At 24.4% G+C, this 16,463-nt stretch overlaps 3 non-coding genes across 3 annotated transcripts; all 3 read right to left on the reverse strand.

Moving 5' to 3' along the window:
* Positions 1-2,974: 2,974 nt before the first annotated feature.
* Positions 2,975-3,093, reverse strand: LOC123303487. The gene has a single exon (XR_006535605.1). It is a non-coding gene; the product is annotated as a 5S ribosomal RNA (ribosomal RNA).
* A 6,310-nt stretch (positions 3,094-9,403) lies between these two features.
* LOC123303488 lies at positions 9,404-9,522 on the reverse strand. Its single transcript, XR_006535606.1, has one exon. It is a non-coding gene; the product is annotated as a 5S ribosomal RNA (ribosomal RNA).
* A 6,359-nt stretch (positions 9,523-15,881) lies between these two features.
* Positions 15,882-16,000, reverse strand: LOC123303489. Its single transcript, XR_006535607.1, has one exon. It is a non-coding gene; the product is annotated as a 5S ribosomal RNA (ribosomal RNA).
* Between the last annotated feature and the right edge of the window lie 463 nt (positions 16,001-16,463).

A 16,463-nucleotide genomic window follows, 5' to 3' on the forward strand; every position in this document is an offset into this window, starting at 1 on the left:
ATTGTAACATAAATGTTTAAAATGTTATTTGGGTATTTTAATTTATAATATTTATAAAATATAAAACTTTAAAAATAAACCAATCACCTTATAGTATTATTTTTAGCCAATCAGAGAGTAGTATTCATTTTTATTGTTATATCCATCTTCGCGTATATAATACGCTAGTTGTATACACGACACGCTCATACATATACTGACTGGTGTTCTGTAACTATCTGTGTATATTAATTGTTTGTAACAATGCCACCAAAAACAAGTGGAAAAGCAGCAAAAAAAGCTGGCAAAGCTCAAAAAAATATATCAAAGAGTGATAAGAAAAAGAAGAGGAAGCGCAAGGAATCATATGCAATTTACATTTACAAAGTATTAAAACAAGTGCATCCTGATACTGGTATCTCTAGTAAAGCTATGAGTATCATGAACAGTTTTGTTAATGATATTTTTGAACGTATTGATGCTGAAGCATCACGTTTAGCACATTATAATAAACGTTCAACAATCACAAGTCGGGAAATTCAAACCGCAGTTCGATTATTATTACCTGGTGAATTGGCAAAGCACGCTGTTAGTGAAGGTACTAAAGCTGTTACAAAATATACAAGTTCAAAATAAATAAATCGAAAATATTATTTAATTGATAACATAAAAATACATCAACATATAAAAACGGCTCTCTTTTTAAGAGAGCCATCAAATTTTTTAAATAAGAGTAAATTATTTTTATATATACAAAAAAATAAAATAAACAATTATTAATATCATATTTAATATAAAATTTTATATATTAATAGCTTGAATATATCTATTATTAGTATATCAATATTATTAATTTTAAATATAATAAAGGATATCGCGGAATATATATCGTAAATCAGTGTAATGCAAATGCATTACATTACCTTTATTATTTTCATTTTACATTTACTACTTGTTTATGTACGCTTATAATTATTAGAAAAATATTTTTAATAATTTTAAAAAATAAATGAAATAATAAAAATTTAATAATAAATTATTTATTGAAAGTATAAAAAATGGTATAGCAAAATCTTTATTTTCTTTGATTAAGGCGAAATGTTTTATTAGTTATAAATTCGATAATCTCCTATCGATACTTGTTACTCTTAACTTGTATATATAAAAAATATAATAGTATATTAATTTATAATAAAATTTTTTCAAAAATTCAATAAGTTATTGTAAAATAAAATAGATAATATACAAATTATAATTTATTATTGCAGATATATTACAATAAAAAAAAAAAAAATAAATAAAAATATTTGGTAATGTATGTTATAAACAAAATAATTTGTTGTAAACAAATTATATAATATGTTATATTTATTAACAAATTTATTTACTCTTATATAAATAAAATTAGTGGCTTCCCAAAAAGGAAAGCCTGTTTAAATTTATCGGATGTATTAAATATTCTTTAATAAATTTACTAAATATTTTAAGTAAATTATTATATTTTCTTAACCTCCAAAACCATACAAAGTACGACCTTGTCGTTTTAATGCATATACAACATCCATAGCTGTAACTGTTTTACGTTTTGCGTGTTCAGTATATGTAACAGCATCCCGAATAACATTTTCAAGGAATACTTTAAGTACACCACGTGTTTCTTCATAAATTAAACCAGAGATACGTTTTACTCCACCTCGTCGTGCTAAACGACGAATTGCAGGTTTTGTAATACCTTGGATATTATCACGCAAAACTTTTCTATGACGTTTTGCACCCCCTTTTCCAAGACCCTTTCCACCTTTTCCTCTGCCAGTCATTTTAATAAAAAATTATTTACAATATTTTAACGAACGGATAACACGTGTGTTAACCTCACAAGTATTGTAATGTATGTGAGCGCCGGTACAATTGTGCCTTTTTATATAAAGCATTAAAGATTTTTTAAGCCACGCCTATACAATTTGATTAGTCCATACTCTGATAGCTATCCAATAGGATATGACAACAAAAATTTTGAAATTTCATATAAATATAAATACAACACATTTATTTCGCATTTAAACATTTGACTTTGTAGTATCAAATTGTCGAATATAATTTTTAAAATTGTGTGTTTTTTTGTAAAAACATTATTATTTGAAAATGGCTAGAACCAAGCAAACTGCACGTAAATCAACTGGTGGTAAAGCACCAAGAAAACAATTAGCAACGAAAGCTGCACGTAAAAGTGCACCAGCAACTGGTGGAGTAAAAAAACCACACAGATATCGTCCTGGTACAGTAGCTTTACGAGAAATTCGTCGTTATCAAAAAAGTACTGAATTGTTAATTCGTAAATTACCATTCCAACGTTTAGTACGTGAAATTGCACAAGATTTTAAAACCGATTTACGTTTCCAAAGTTCAGCTGTTATGGCATTACAAGAAGCTAGTGAAGCCTATTTAGTAGGTTTATTTGAAGATACCAATTTATGCGCAATTCATGCAAAGCGTGTTACAATTATGCCTAAGGATATACAATTGGCAAGACGTATTCGTGGAGAACGTGCATAAGCGTTTTAAATGACAATTTAAAAAAAAAAAAAACAAATGAGAAATATTTTCGGTCCTATATATAGGACCAACATATATTATTAAATAAGAGTATATTATTTTTATTAAAAAATATATATATATATATATATATATATAAATTATTGAAATAAAATTAAACATTATTAAAATTTTGTTATAATTATAAGCGATTGCTATTTCTAAAAATAAATAAATTTCATAAAATTTATATTATTTTATATTCATTTGAAATATTAAAAAAACTTCTCGCTTTAAAGTAACCATGATATGAGTTATAAATGCAATAAAATTTTATACAAAAAATAATATTTATTTGTTGACGAATAATATAAAAGGTTTACATTTCTAAATAACATATATTTATATATGGTGTGTAAAAAAAAAGAAAAGAAGAAAAATAATATATATTTTTAATATAAAAAGGCAACCGCACACAGTGTTCCCAAGCGGTCACCCATCCAAGTACTGACTGTGCCCAATGTTGCTTAACTTCGGTGATCGGACGAGAACCGGTGTTTTCAACGTGGTATGGCTGTTGCCAGTAATAAATGAAAATTTTTACAAATATATATTTTTCATAAATATCATTAATATTAAAGTATATTATTAAAATTTTCAATGAAGTAATCAATTTAAATATATACTTATTTATTATACCATATATTTTAAATAAAAATGCAACCGCACACAGTATTCTCAAGTGGCCACCCATCCGTGGTACTGACTGTGGCAAATGTTTCTTAACTATTATTTTATAAAATATTTATACAAAAAATAATTTACTCTTATCAAATATTAATTTGTGGCCTGTATTAAGGCCTATGTTATTTTCATTTTTTAGCAAAAATAATGAAATATTTCAATATATTATTAAAGTAACAGATCATTTCTTAGCTTTTGGTGCTTTCGGTTTACGAGCAGGGCTACTTTTGGCAGCGGATTTTGTACTTTTGCTGGTTTTGCTTTAACTGGTGCTTTTTTTTGATGCCGCAGATGATTTTGCAGTAACTTTTTTAGCAGCAGTTGATGATGATGGAGTCGCTTTTTTTGCTTTAGGCTTTTTGGCTGCCAATGATGTAGTTGTGGCTTTCTTTTCTTTTGGTGCCCGTTTACTTTTAGCACTCTTTGCTGAACCTTTTGCTCCACTTTCTTTTTTGGATACTTTTGATTAGCTGAAGAATTAGATGAAGCGGAAGCAGCCAATTTGAATGAACCAGATGCACCTTTACCTTTAGTTTGTACCAAGGCTCCCTCAGTTACAGCAGCTTTTAAATATTTTTTAATAAATGGTGAAATTTTATCAGAATCCACTTTATAATTTGCAGCTAAATAATTTTTAATTGCTTGTAATGATGAACCACCACGTTCTTTTAAATTTTTAATTGCGTTAACAACCATTTCTGATGTACGTGGATGTGTTGGTTTTGAATGTTGTTTTGTACGTTTAGCACCAGAAGCTGTTGCTTTTTTTGTTGGTGTTGTAGAAGCAGCAGTAACCGCAGTTGCTGCAACAGCTGTAGAATTTTCTTCGGCCATATTTTTTTACTTTATAAAAATAATGTATTTATTATAAATATTTAAATGATAAAATATAATAATTCTATCAAATAAAAAATAAAGGTTTTCAATTATATCATTATTCACAATAATATAAGTCCCCTATGTAAGTCAAAGTACCATGTAGAAACACATAAAAATTAAATAGTATTTCTAATTTACTGTCGTAGTAAACATGATTTATTTTTTCAATTTCTATAATATATAAAATAATAAATTATAAATTTAATAATAATATTAATTTATAAATTAAAATATATTTAAATTTTTTTATTAACAATTATTAATAAACATAGTTTAATATAATTATTTCAATCATACAAAACAATAATATTTTTAAGGTAAACTTAAAAAGTATATATTTTTATTTTTTATTTAATATCGATTTTATTATAAATTATTAGTTATATAAATAATTAAAAAATTTAATATATAAATATATATATTATAGTATAAGATTTCATTTTTAGAAAAACTTTTTTTGTCAATAATGAAAACGTATTATTATGAAATGTGTTAATCGAACATTGACAAAATATATTTCATTAGAAAATACTTTTATTTATGCATTAATATCAATAATTAACTATTAAATTATATTTTCATAATTATATAAAGAAATTTTATACTGATATAAGTATTTATATATTATAATATTTATTTTAAATATAAAAAAATTTATGACAAAATATATTATTAGAGTATTTGTTGAGATTAATATAAGATTATTTTAAATAAGAATTAATTTATATAATTATTAAAATATTATTAATTTTATGTTATGTAATTTTAATAAAAATAAATAATAATAATAATAAAATATACAAATTTTTTTAACAATTTAAATTTATATGATCTAAATAATTTTGTTAAGTACGATATGAGAAATCATTGTAAGCTTCGTTAAGAAACTTTGTAATATTAAAATAATAATAATAATATTAAATATATAAATAAATAAAATAAATTTTGATATATATTTTTAGTTCATTCTGTGTATAAATCAAAGGATACCGAATAATTGGTAACGGATGCGATATATTATAGTATCGAGTATTAAAACATAATATATAAATTTATCTTGTTATTCAAATTTTTTGTTACTTAACTTATGTATTTAGAAAATTTATAATATTATTTATATAATTGACATAAAATCTTATAAATTGAAATTTTATTAATATGTATCAAAAGAAGAGAGTAACGTATTGATATAATATCAAAGGATACTGATTATTTAAATAACGAATACGTCATATATTGTTTGTGTAACGAAGTTCACTTGGCCATCTAGTTTAAAATAACATTTTCAATAGAAAGTTTATATGCTTTGTTTTTTTTTTTTCTTTAATTATTAAAAAAATAAATTGAAATTTAATTCAATCAAATTTTATAATAATTTTAAAAAAATTTTCCCTTTTAAAAAATATTTTGTGATGTTGTGATAATATGTATTAATACAAGTGCATCCTGATACTTTTATCTCTAGTAAAGGGTATGAGTATCATGAACAGTTTTGTTATCTAATGATATTATTTTGATAATATTTTGTGTATATTCTTATAATATTTTGTCTAAATATCATCATAATACAATATTATTTTGATAATATTTTATGAATATTCTTATAATATGTTACCTAAATGTCATCATAATATGATGAATTATTTCCATAATAACATATAAAAAAAGAAAAAAAAAAAAAGAATCATTAATTTATAATTATTTAAATTGATTCTTTAAAAAAATATTATAATATATTATTTATAAAAATAATTTTTACTCTTATTTTAAATAAATTTGTGGCCTTTTATTAAAAGGCCTATGATCGATGTATTATTATTATAAAAATTAATGCAATGTTTTTAATTTATGCTTTCTTTTCAGTTTTCTTTGGTTATAACACAGCTTGAATGTTTGGTAATACACCACCTTGAGCAATTGTTACACCAGATAATAATTTATTTAATTCTTCATCATTACGAATTGCCAATTGTAAATGACGTGGAATGATACGTGTTTTTTTGTTATCACGGGCAGCATTACCAGCTAACTCGAGAACTTCTGCAGCCAAATATTCCCATAACAGCAGCCAAATATACTGGGGCACCAGCACCTACTCGTTCAGCATAATTTCCTTTTCGTAATAATCTGTGAATTCTTCCAACAGGAAATTGTAATCCTGCTCGGCTTGATCTTGACTTTGCCTTTCCCTTTACTTTACCACCTTTACCTCGTCCAGACATAGCGAATAAATTTATTTAATTAATATTTTTTTTTGTAAATATAATCACACAGATGTGTACGTTACGGGGATTGTAACATAAATGGTTTAAAATGTTATTTGGGTATTTTAATTTATAATATTTATTAAAATATAAAACTTTAAAAATAAACCAATCACCTTTATAGTATTATTTTTAGCCAATCAGAGAGTAGTATTCATTTTTATTGTTATATCCATCTTCGCGTATATAATACGCTAGTTGTATACACGACACGCTCATACATATACTGACTGGTGTTCTGTAACTATCTGTGTATATTAATTGTTTGTAACAATGCCACCAAAAACAAGTGGAAAAGCAGCAAAAAAAGCTGGCAAAGCTCAAAAAAATATATCAAAGAGTGATAAGAAAAAGAAGAGGGAAGCGCAAGGAATCATATGCAATTTACATTTACAAAGTATTAAAACAAGTGCATCCTGATACTGGTATCTCTAGTAAAGCTATGAGTATCATGAACAGTTTTGTTAATGATATTTTTGAACGTATTGCTGCTGAAGCATCACGTTTAGCACATTATAATAAACGTTCAACAATCACAAGTCGGGAAATTCAAACCGCAGTTCGATTATATTACCTGGTGAATTGGCAAAGCACGCTGTTAGTGAAGGTACTAAAGCTGTTACAAAATATACAAGTTCAAAAATAAATAAATCGAAAATATTATTTAATTGATAACATAAAAATACATCAACATATAAAAACGGCTCTCTTTTTAAGAGAGCCATCAAATTTTTAAATAAGAGTAAAATTTTTTTTATATATACAAAAAAAATAAAATAAACAATTATTAATATCATATTTAATATAAAATTTTATATATTAATAGCTTGAATATATCTATTATTAGTATATCAATATTATTAATTTTAAATATAATAAAGGATATCGCGGAATATATATCGTAAATCAGTGTTAATGCAAATGCATTACATTACCTTTATTATTTTCATTTTACATTTACTACTTGTTTATGTACGCTTATAATTATTAGAAAAATATTTTTAATAATTTTAAAAAATAAATGAAATAATAAAAATTTAATAATAAATTATTTATTGAAAGTATAAAAAATGGTATAGCAAAATCTTTATTTTCTTTGATTAAGGCGAAATGTTTTATTAGTTATAAATTCGATAATCTCCTATCGATACTTGTTACTCTTAACTTGTATATATAAAAAATATAATAGTATATTAATTTATAATAAAATTTTTTCAAAAATTCAATAAGTTATTGTAAAATAAAATAGATAATATACAAATTATAATTTATTATTGCAGATATATTACAATAAAAAAAAAAAAAATAAATAAAAATATTTGGTAATGTATGTTATAAACAAAATAATTTGTTGTAAACAAATTATATAATATGTTATATTTATTAACAAATTTATTTACTCTTATATAAATAAAATTAGTGGCTTCCCAAAAAGGAAAGCCTGTTTAAATTTACCGGATGTATTAAATATTCTTTAATAAATTTACTAAATATTTTAAGTAAATTATTATATTTTCTTAACCTCCAAAACCATACAAAGTACGACCTTGTCGTTTTAATGCATATACAACATCCATAGCTGTAACTGTTTTACGTTTTGCGTGTTCAGTATATGTAACAGCATCCCGAATAACATTTTCAAGGAATACTTTAAGTACACCACGTGTTTCTTCATAAATTAAACCAGAGATACGTTTTACTCCACCTCGTCGTGCTAAACGACGAATTGCAGGTTTTGTAATACCTTGGATATTATCATGCAAAACTTTTCTATGACGTTTTGCACCCCCTTTTCCAAGACCCTTTCCACCTTTTCCTCTGCCAGTCATTTTAATAAAAAATTATTTACAATATTTTAACGAACGGATAACACGTGTGTTAACCTCACAAGTATTGTAATGTATGTGAGCGCCGGTACAATTGTGCCTTTTTATATAAAGCATTAAAGATTTTTTAAGCCACGCCTATACAATTTGATTAGTCCATACTCTGATAGCTATCCAATAGGATATGACAACAAAAATTTTGAAATTTCATATAAATATAAATACAACACATTTATTTCGCATTTAAACATTTGACTTAGTAGTATCAAATTGTCGAATATAATTTTTAAAATTGTGTGTTTTTTTGTAAAAACATTATTATTTGAAAATGGCTAGAACCAAGCAAACTGCACGTAAATCAACTGGTGGTAAAGCACCAAGAAAACAATTAGCAACGAAAGCTGCACGTAAAAGTGCACCAGCAACTGGTGGAGTAAAAAAACCACACAGATATCGTCCTGGTACAGTAGCTTTACGAGAAATTCGTCGTTATCAAAAAAGTACTGAATTGTTAATTCGTAAATTACCATTCCAACGTTTAGTACGTGAAATTGCACAAGATTTTAAAACCGATTTACGTTTCCAAAGTTCAGCTGTTATGGCATTACAAGAAGCTAGTGAAGCCTATTTAGTAGGTTTATTTGAAGATACCAATTTATGCGCAATTCATGCAAAGCGTGTTACAATTATGCCTAAGGATATACAATTGGCAAGACGTATTCGTGGAGAACGTGCATAAGCGTTTTAAATGACAATTTAAAAAAAAAAAAAACAAATAAGAAATATTTTCGGTCCTATATATAGGACCAACATATATTATTAAATAAGAGTATATTATTTTTATTAAAAAATATATATATATATATATATATATAAATTATTGAAATAAAATTAAACATTATTAAAATTTTGTTATAATTATAAGCGATTGCTATTTCTAAAAATAAATAAATTTCATAAAATTTATATTATTTTATATTCATTTGAAATATTAAAAAAACTTCTCGCTTTAAAGTAACCATGATATGAGTTATAAATGCAATAAAATTTTATACAAAAAATAATATTTATTTGTTGACGAATAATATAAAAGGTTTACATTTCTAAATAACATATATTTATATATGGTGTGTAAAAAAAAAGAAAAGAAGAAAAATAATTTATATTTTTAATATAAAAAGGCAACCGCACACAGTGTTCCCAAGCGGTCACCCATCCAAGTACTGACTGTGCCCAATGTTGCTTAACTTCGGTGATCGGACGAGAACCGGTGTTTTCAACGTGGTATGGCTGTTGCCAGTAATAAATGAAAATTTTTACAAATATATATTTTTCATAAATATCATTAATATTAAAGTATATTATTAAAATTTTCAATGAAGTAATCAATTTAAATATATACTTATTTATTATACCATATATTTTAAATAAAAATGCAACCGCACACAGTATTCTCAAGTGGCCACCCATCCGTGGTACTGACTGTGGCAAATGTTTCTTAACTATTATTTTATAAAATATTTATACAAAAAATAATTTACTCTTATCAAATATTAATTTGTGGCCTGTATTAAGGCCTATGTTATTTTCATTTTTTAGCAAAAATAATGAAATATTTCAATATATTATTAAAGTAACAGATCATTTCTTTTTTGGTGCTGCTTTTTTAATTTTTGTAGGAGATGATTTGGCAACAGAAGCTTTCTTAGCTTTTGGTGCTTTCGGTTTACGAGCAGGGCTACTTTTGGCAGCGGATTTTGTACTTTTTGCTGGTTTTGCTTTAACTGGTGCTTTTTTTGATGCCGCTGATGATTTTGCAGTAACTTTTTTAGCAGCAGTTGATGATGATGGAGTCGCTTTTTTTGCTTTAGGCTTTTTGGCTGCCAATGATGTAGTTGTGGCTTTCTTTTCTTTTGGTGCCCGTTTACTTTTAGCACTCTTTGCTGAACCTTTTGCTCCACTTTCTTTTTTGGATACTTTTGATTTAGCTGAAGAATTAGATGAAGCGGAAGCAGCCAATTTGAATGAACCAGATGCTCCTTTACCTTTAGTTTGTACCAAGGCTCCCTCAGTTACAGCAGCTTTTAAATATTTTTTAATAAATGGTGAAATTTTATCAGAATCCACTTTATAATTTGCAGCTAAATATTTTTTAATTGCTTGTAATGATGAACCACCACGTTCTTTTAAATTTTTAATTGCGTTAACAACCATTTCTGATGTACGTGGATGTGTTGGTTTTGAATGTTGTTTTGTACGTTTAGCACCAGAAGCTGTTGCTTTTTTTGTTGGTGTTGTAGAAGCAGCAGTAACCGCAGTTGCTGCAACAGCTGTAGAATTTTCTTCGGCCATATTTTTTTACTTTATAAAAATAATGTATTTATTATAAATATTTAAATGATAAAATATAATAATTCTATCAAATAAAAAATAAAGGTTTTCAATTATATCATTATTCACAATAATATAAGTCCCTATGTAAGTCAAAGTACCATGTAGAAAACACATAAAAATTAAATAGTATTTCTAATTTACTGTCGTAGTAAACATGATTTATTTTTTCAATTTCTATAATATATAAAATAATAAATTATAAATTTAATAATAATATTTATTTTATAAATTAAAATATATTTAATTTTTTTATTAACAATTATTAATAAACATAGTTTAATATTAATTATTTTAATCATACAAAACAATAATATTTTTAAGGTAAACTTAAAAAGTATATATTTTTATTTTTTATTTAATATCGATTTATTATAAATTATTAGTATATAAATAATTAAAAAATTTAATATATAAATATATATATTATAGTATAAGATTTCATTTTTAGAAAAACTTTTTTTGTCAATAATGAAAACGTATTATTATGAAATGTGTTAATCGAACATTGACAAAATATATTTCATTAGAAAATACTTTTATTTATGCATTAATATCAATAATTAACTATTAAATTAATTTTTTCATAATTATATAAAGAAATTTTATACTGATATAAGTATTTATATATTATAATATTTATTTTAAATATAAAAAAATTTATGACAAAATATATTATTAGAGTATTTGTTGAGATTAATATAAGATTATTTTAAATAAGAATTAATTTATATAATTATTAAAATATTATTAATTTTATGTTATGTAATTTTAATAAAAATAAATAATAATAATAATAAATATACAAATTTTTTAACAATTTAAATTTTATATGATCTAAATAATTTTGTTAAGTACGATATGAGAAATCATTGTAAGCTTCGTTAAGAAACTTTGTAATATAAAATAATAATAATAATATTAAATATATAAATAAATAAAATAAATTTGATATATATTTTTAGTTCATTCTGTGTATAAATCAAAGGATACCGAATAATTGGTAACGGATGCGATATATTTTAGTATCGAGTATTAAAACATAATATATAAATTTATCTTGTTATTCAAATTTTTTGTTACTTAACTTATGTATTTAGAAAATTTATAATATTATTTATATAATTGACATAAAATCTTATAAATTGAAATTTTATTAATATGTATCAAAAGAAGAGAGTAACGTATTGATATAATATCAAAGGATACTGATTATTTAAATAACGAATACGTCATATATTGTTTGTGTAACGAAGTTCACTTGGCCATCTAGTTTAAAATAACATTTTCAATAGAAAGTTTATATGCTTTGTTTTTTTTTTTTCTTTAATTATTAAAAAAATAAATTGAAATTTAATTCAATCAAATTTTATAATAATTTTAAAAAAATTTTTCCTTTTAAAAAATATTTTGTGATGTTGTGATAATATGTATTAATACAAGTGCATCCTGATACTTTTATCTCTAGTAAAGGTATGAGTATCATGAACAGTTTTGTTATCTAATGATATTATTTTGATAATATTTTGTGTATATTCTTATAATATTTTGTCTAAATATCATCATAATACAATATTATTTTGATAATATTTTATGAATATTCTTATAATATGTTACCTAAATGTCATCATAATATGATGAATTATTTCCATAATAACATATAAAAAAAGAAAAAAAAAAAAAGAATCATTAATTTATAATTATTTAAATTGATTCTTTAAAAAAATATTATAATATATTATTTATAAAAATAATTTTTACTCTTATTTTAAATAAATTTGTGGCCTTTTATTAAAAGGCCTATGATCGATGTATTATTATTATAAAAATTAATGCAATGTTTTTAATTTATGCTTTCTTTTCAGTTTTCTTTGGTAATAACACTGCTTGAATGTTTGGTAATACACCACCTTGAGCAATTGTTACACCAGATAATAATTTATTTAATTCTTCATCATTACGAATTGCCAATTGTAAATGACGTGGAATGATACGTGTTTTTTTGTTATCACGGGCAGCATTACCAGCTAACTCGAGAACTTCTGCAGCCAAATATTCCATAACAGCAGCCAAATATACTGGGGCACCAGCACCTACTCGTTCAGCATAATTTCCTTTTCGTAATAATCTGTGAATTCTTCCAACAGGAAATTGTAATCCTGCTCGGCTTGATCTTGACTTTGCCTTTCCCTTTACTTTACCACCTTTACCTCGTCCAGACATAGCGAATAAATTTATTTAATTAATATTTTTTTTTGTAAATATAATCACACAGATGTGTACGTTACGGGGATTGTAACATAAATGTTTAAAATGTTATTTGGGTATTTTAATTTATAATATTTATAAAATATAAAACTTTAAAAATAAACCAATCACCTTATAGTATTATTTTTAGCCAATCAGAGAGTAGTATTCATTTTTATTGTTATATCCATCTTCGCGTATATAATACGCTAGTTGTATACACGACACGCTCATACATATACTGACTGGTGTTCTGTAACTATCTGTGTATATTAATTGTTTGTAACAATGCCACCAAAAACAAGTGGAAAAGCAGCAAAAAAAGCTGGCAAAGCTCAAAAAAATATATCAAAGAGTGATAAGAAAAAGAAGAGGAAGCGCAAGGAATCATATGCAATTTACATTTACAAAGTATTAAAACAAGTGCATCCTGATACTGGTATCTCTAGTAAAGCTATGAGTATCATGAACAGTTTTGTTAATGATATTTTTGAACGTATTGCTGCTGAAGCATCACGTTTAGCACATTATAATAAACGTTCAACAATCACAAGTCGGGAAATTCAAACCGCAGTTCGATTATTATTACCTGGTGAATTGGCAAAGCACGCTGTTAGTGAAGGTACTAAAGCTGTTACAAAATATACAAGTTCAAAATAAATAAATCGAAAATATTATTTAATTGATAACATAAAAATACATCAACATATAAAAACGGCTCTCTTTTTAAGAGAGCCATCAAATTTTTTAAATAAGAGTAAATTATTTTTATATATACAAAAAAATAAAATAAACAATTATTAATATCATATTTAATATAAAATTTTATATATTAATAGCTTGAATATATCTATTATTAGTATATCAATATTATTAATTTTAAATATAATAAAGGATATCGCGGAATATATATCGTAAATCAGTGTAATGCAAATGCATTACATTACCTTTATTATTTTCATTTTACATTTACTACTTGTTTATGTACGCTTATAATTATTAGAAAAATATTTTTAATAATTTTAAAAAATAAATGAAATAATAAAAATTTAATAATAAATTATTTATTGAAAGTATAAAAAATGGTATAGCAAAATCTTTATTTTCTTTGATTAAGGCGAAATGTTTTATTAGTTATAAATTCGATAATCTCCTATCGATACTTGTTACTCTTAACTTGTATATATAAAAAATATAATAGTATATTAATTTATAATAAAATTTTTTCAAAAATTCAATAAGTTATTGTAAAATAAAATAGATAATATACAAATTATAATTTATTATTGCAGATATATTACAATAAAAAAAAAAAAAATAAATAAAAATATTTGGTAATGTATGTTATAAACAAAATAATTTGTTGTAAACAAATTATATAATATGTTATATTTATTAACAAATTTATTTACTCTTATAAACAAAAAAAATTAGTGGCTTCCCAAAAAGGAAAGCCTGTTTAAATTTATCGGATGTATTAAATATTCTTTAATAAATTTACTAAATATTTTAAGTAAATTATTATATTTTCTTAACCTCCAAAACCATACAAAGTACGACCTTGTCGTTTTAATGCATATACAACATCCATAGCTGTAACTGTTTTACGTTTTGCGTGTTCAGTATATGTAACAGCATCCCGAATAACATTTTCAAGGAATACTTTAAGTACACCACGTGTTTCTTCATAAATTAAACCAGAGATACGTTTTACTCCACCTCGTCGTGCTAAACGACGAATTGCAGGTTTTGTAATACCTTGGATATTATCACGCAAAACTTTTCTATGACGTTTTGCACCCCCTTTTCCAAGACCCTTTCCACCTTTTCCTCTGCCAGTCATTTTAATAAAAAATTATTTACAATATTTTAACGAACGGATAACACGTGTGTTAACCTCACAAGTATTGTAATGTATGTGAGCGCCGGTACAATTGTGCCTTTTTATATAAAGCATTAAAGATTTTTTAAGCCACGCCTATACAATTTGATTAGTCCATACTCTGATAGCTATCCAATAGGATATGACAACAAAAATTTTGAAATTTCATATAAATATAAATACAACACATTTATTTCGCATTTAAACATTTGACTTTGTAGTATCAAATTGTCGAATATAATTTTTAAAATTGTGTGTTTTTTTGTAAAAACATTATTATTTGAAAATGGCTAGAACCAAGCAAACTGCACGTAAATCAACTGGTGGTAAAGCACCAAGAAAACAATTAGCAACGAAAGCTGCACGTAAAAGTGCACCAGCAACTGGTGGAGTAAAAAAACCACACAGATATCGTCCTGGTACAGTAGCTTTACGAGAAATTCGTCGTTATCAAAAAAGTACTGAACTTTTAATTCGTAAATTACCATTCCAACGTTTAGTACGTGAAATTGCACAAGATTTTAAAACCGATTTACGTTTCCAAAGTTCAGCTGTTATGGCATTACAAGAAGCTAGTGAAGCCTATTTAGTAGGTTTATTTGAAGATACCAATTTATGCGCAATTCATGCAAAGCGTGTTACAATTATGCCTAAGGATATACAATTGGCAAGACGTATTCGTGGAGAACGTGCATAAGCGTTTTAAATGACAATTTAAAAAAAAAAAAAACAAATAAGAAATATTTTCGGTCCTATATATAGGACCAACATATATTATTAAATAAGAGTATATTATTTTTATTAAAAAATATATATATATATATATATATATAAATTATTGAAATAAAATTAAACATTATTAAAATTTTGTTATAATTATAAGCGATTGCTATTTCTAAAAATAAATAAATTTCATAAAATTTATATTATTTTATATTCATTTGAAATATTAAAAAAACTTCTCGCTTTAAAGTAACCATGATATGAGTTATAAATGCAATAAAATTTTATACAAAAAATAATATTTATTTGTTGACGAATAATATAAAAGGTTTACATTTCTAAATAACATATATTTATATATGGTGTGTAAAAAAAAAGAAAAGAAGAAAAATAATTTATATTTTTAATATAAAAAGGCAACCGCACACAGTGTTCCCAAGCGGTCACCCATCCAAGTACTGACTGTGCCCAATGTTGCTTAACTTCGGTGATCGGACGAGAACCGGTGTTTTCAACGTGGTATGGCTGTTGCCAGTAATAAATGAAAATTTTTACAAATATATATTTTTCATAAATATCATTAATATTAAAGTATATTATTAAAATTTTCAATGAAGTAATCAATTTAAATATATACTTATTTATTATACCATATATTTTAAATAAAAATGCAACCGCACACAGTATTCTCAAGTGGCCACCCATCCGTGGTACTGACTGTGGCAAATGTTTCTTAACTATTATTTTATAAAATATTTATACAAAAAATAATTTACTCTTATCAAATATTAATTTGTGGCCTGTATTAAGGCCTATGTTATTTTCATTTTTTAGCAAAAATAATGAAATATTTCAATATATTATTAAAGTAACAGATCATTTCTTTTTTGGTGCTGCTTTTTTAATTTTTGTAGGAGATGATTTGGCAACAGAAGCTTTCTTAGCTTTTGGTGCTTTCGGTTTACGAGCAGGGCTACTTTTGGCAGCGGATTTTGT

The sequence above is a fragment of the Chrysoperla carnea genome (assembly GCF_905475395.1).
Source record: "Chrysoperla carnea chromosome X unlocalized genomic scaffold, inChrCarn1.1 SUPER_X_unloc_1, whole genome shotgun sequence".
NCBI classification, from domain to species: Eukaryota; Metazoa; Arthropoda; class Insecta; order Neuroptera; family Chrysopidae; genus Chrysoperla; species Chrysoperla carnea.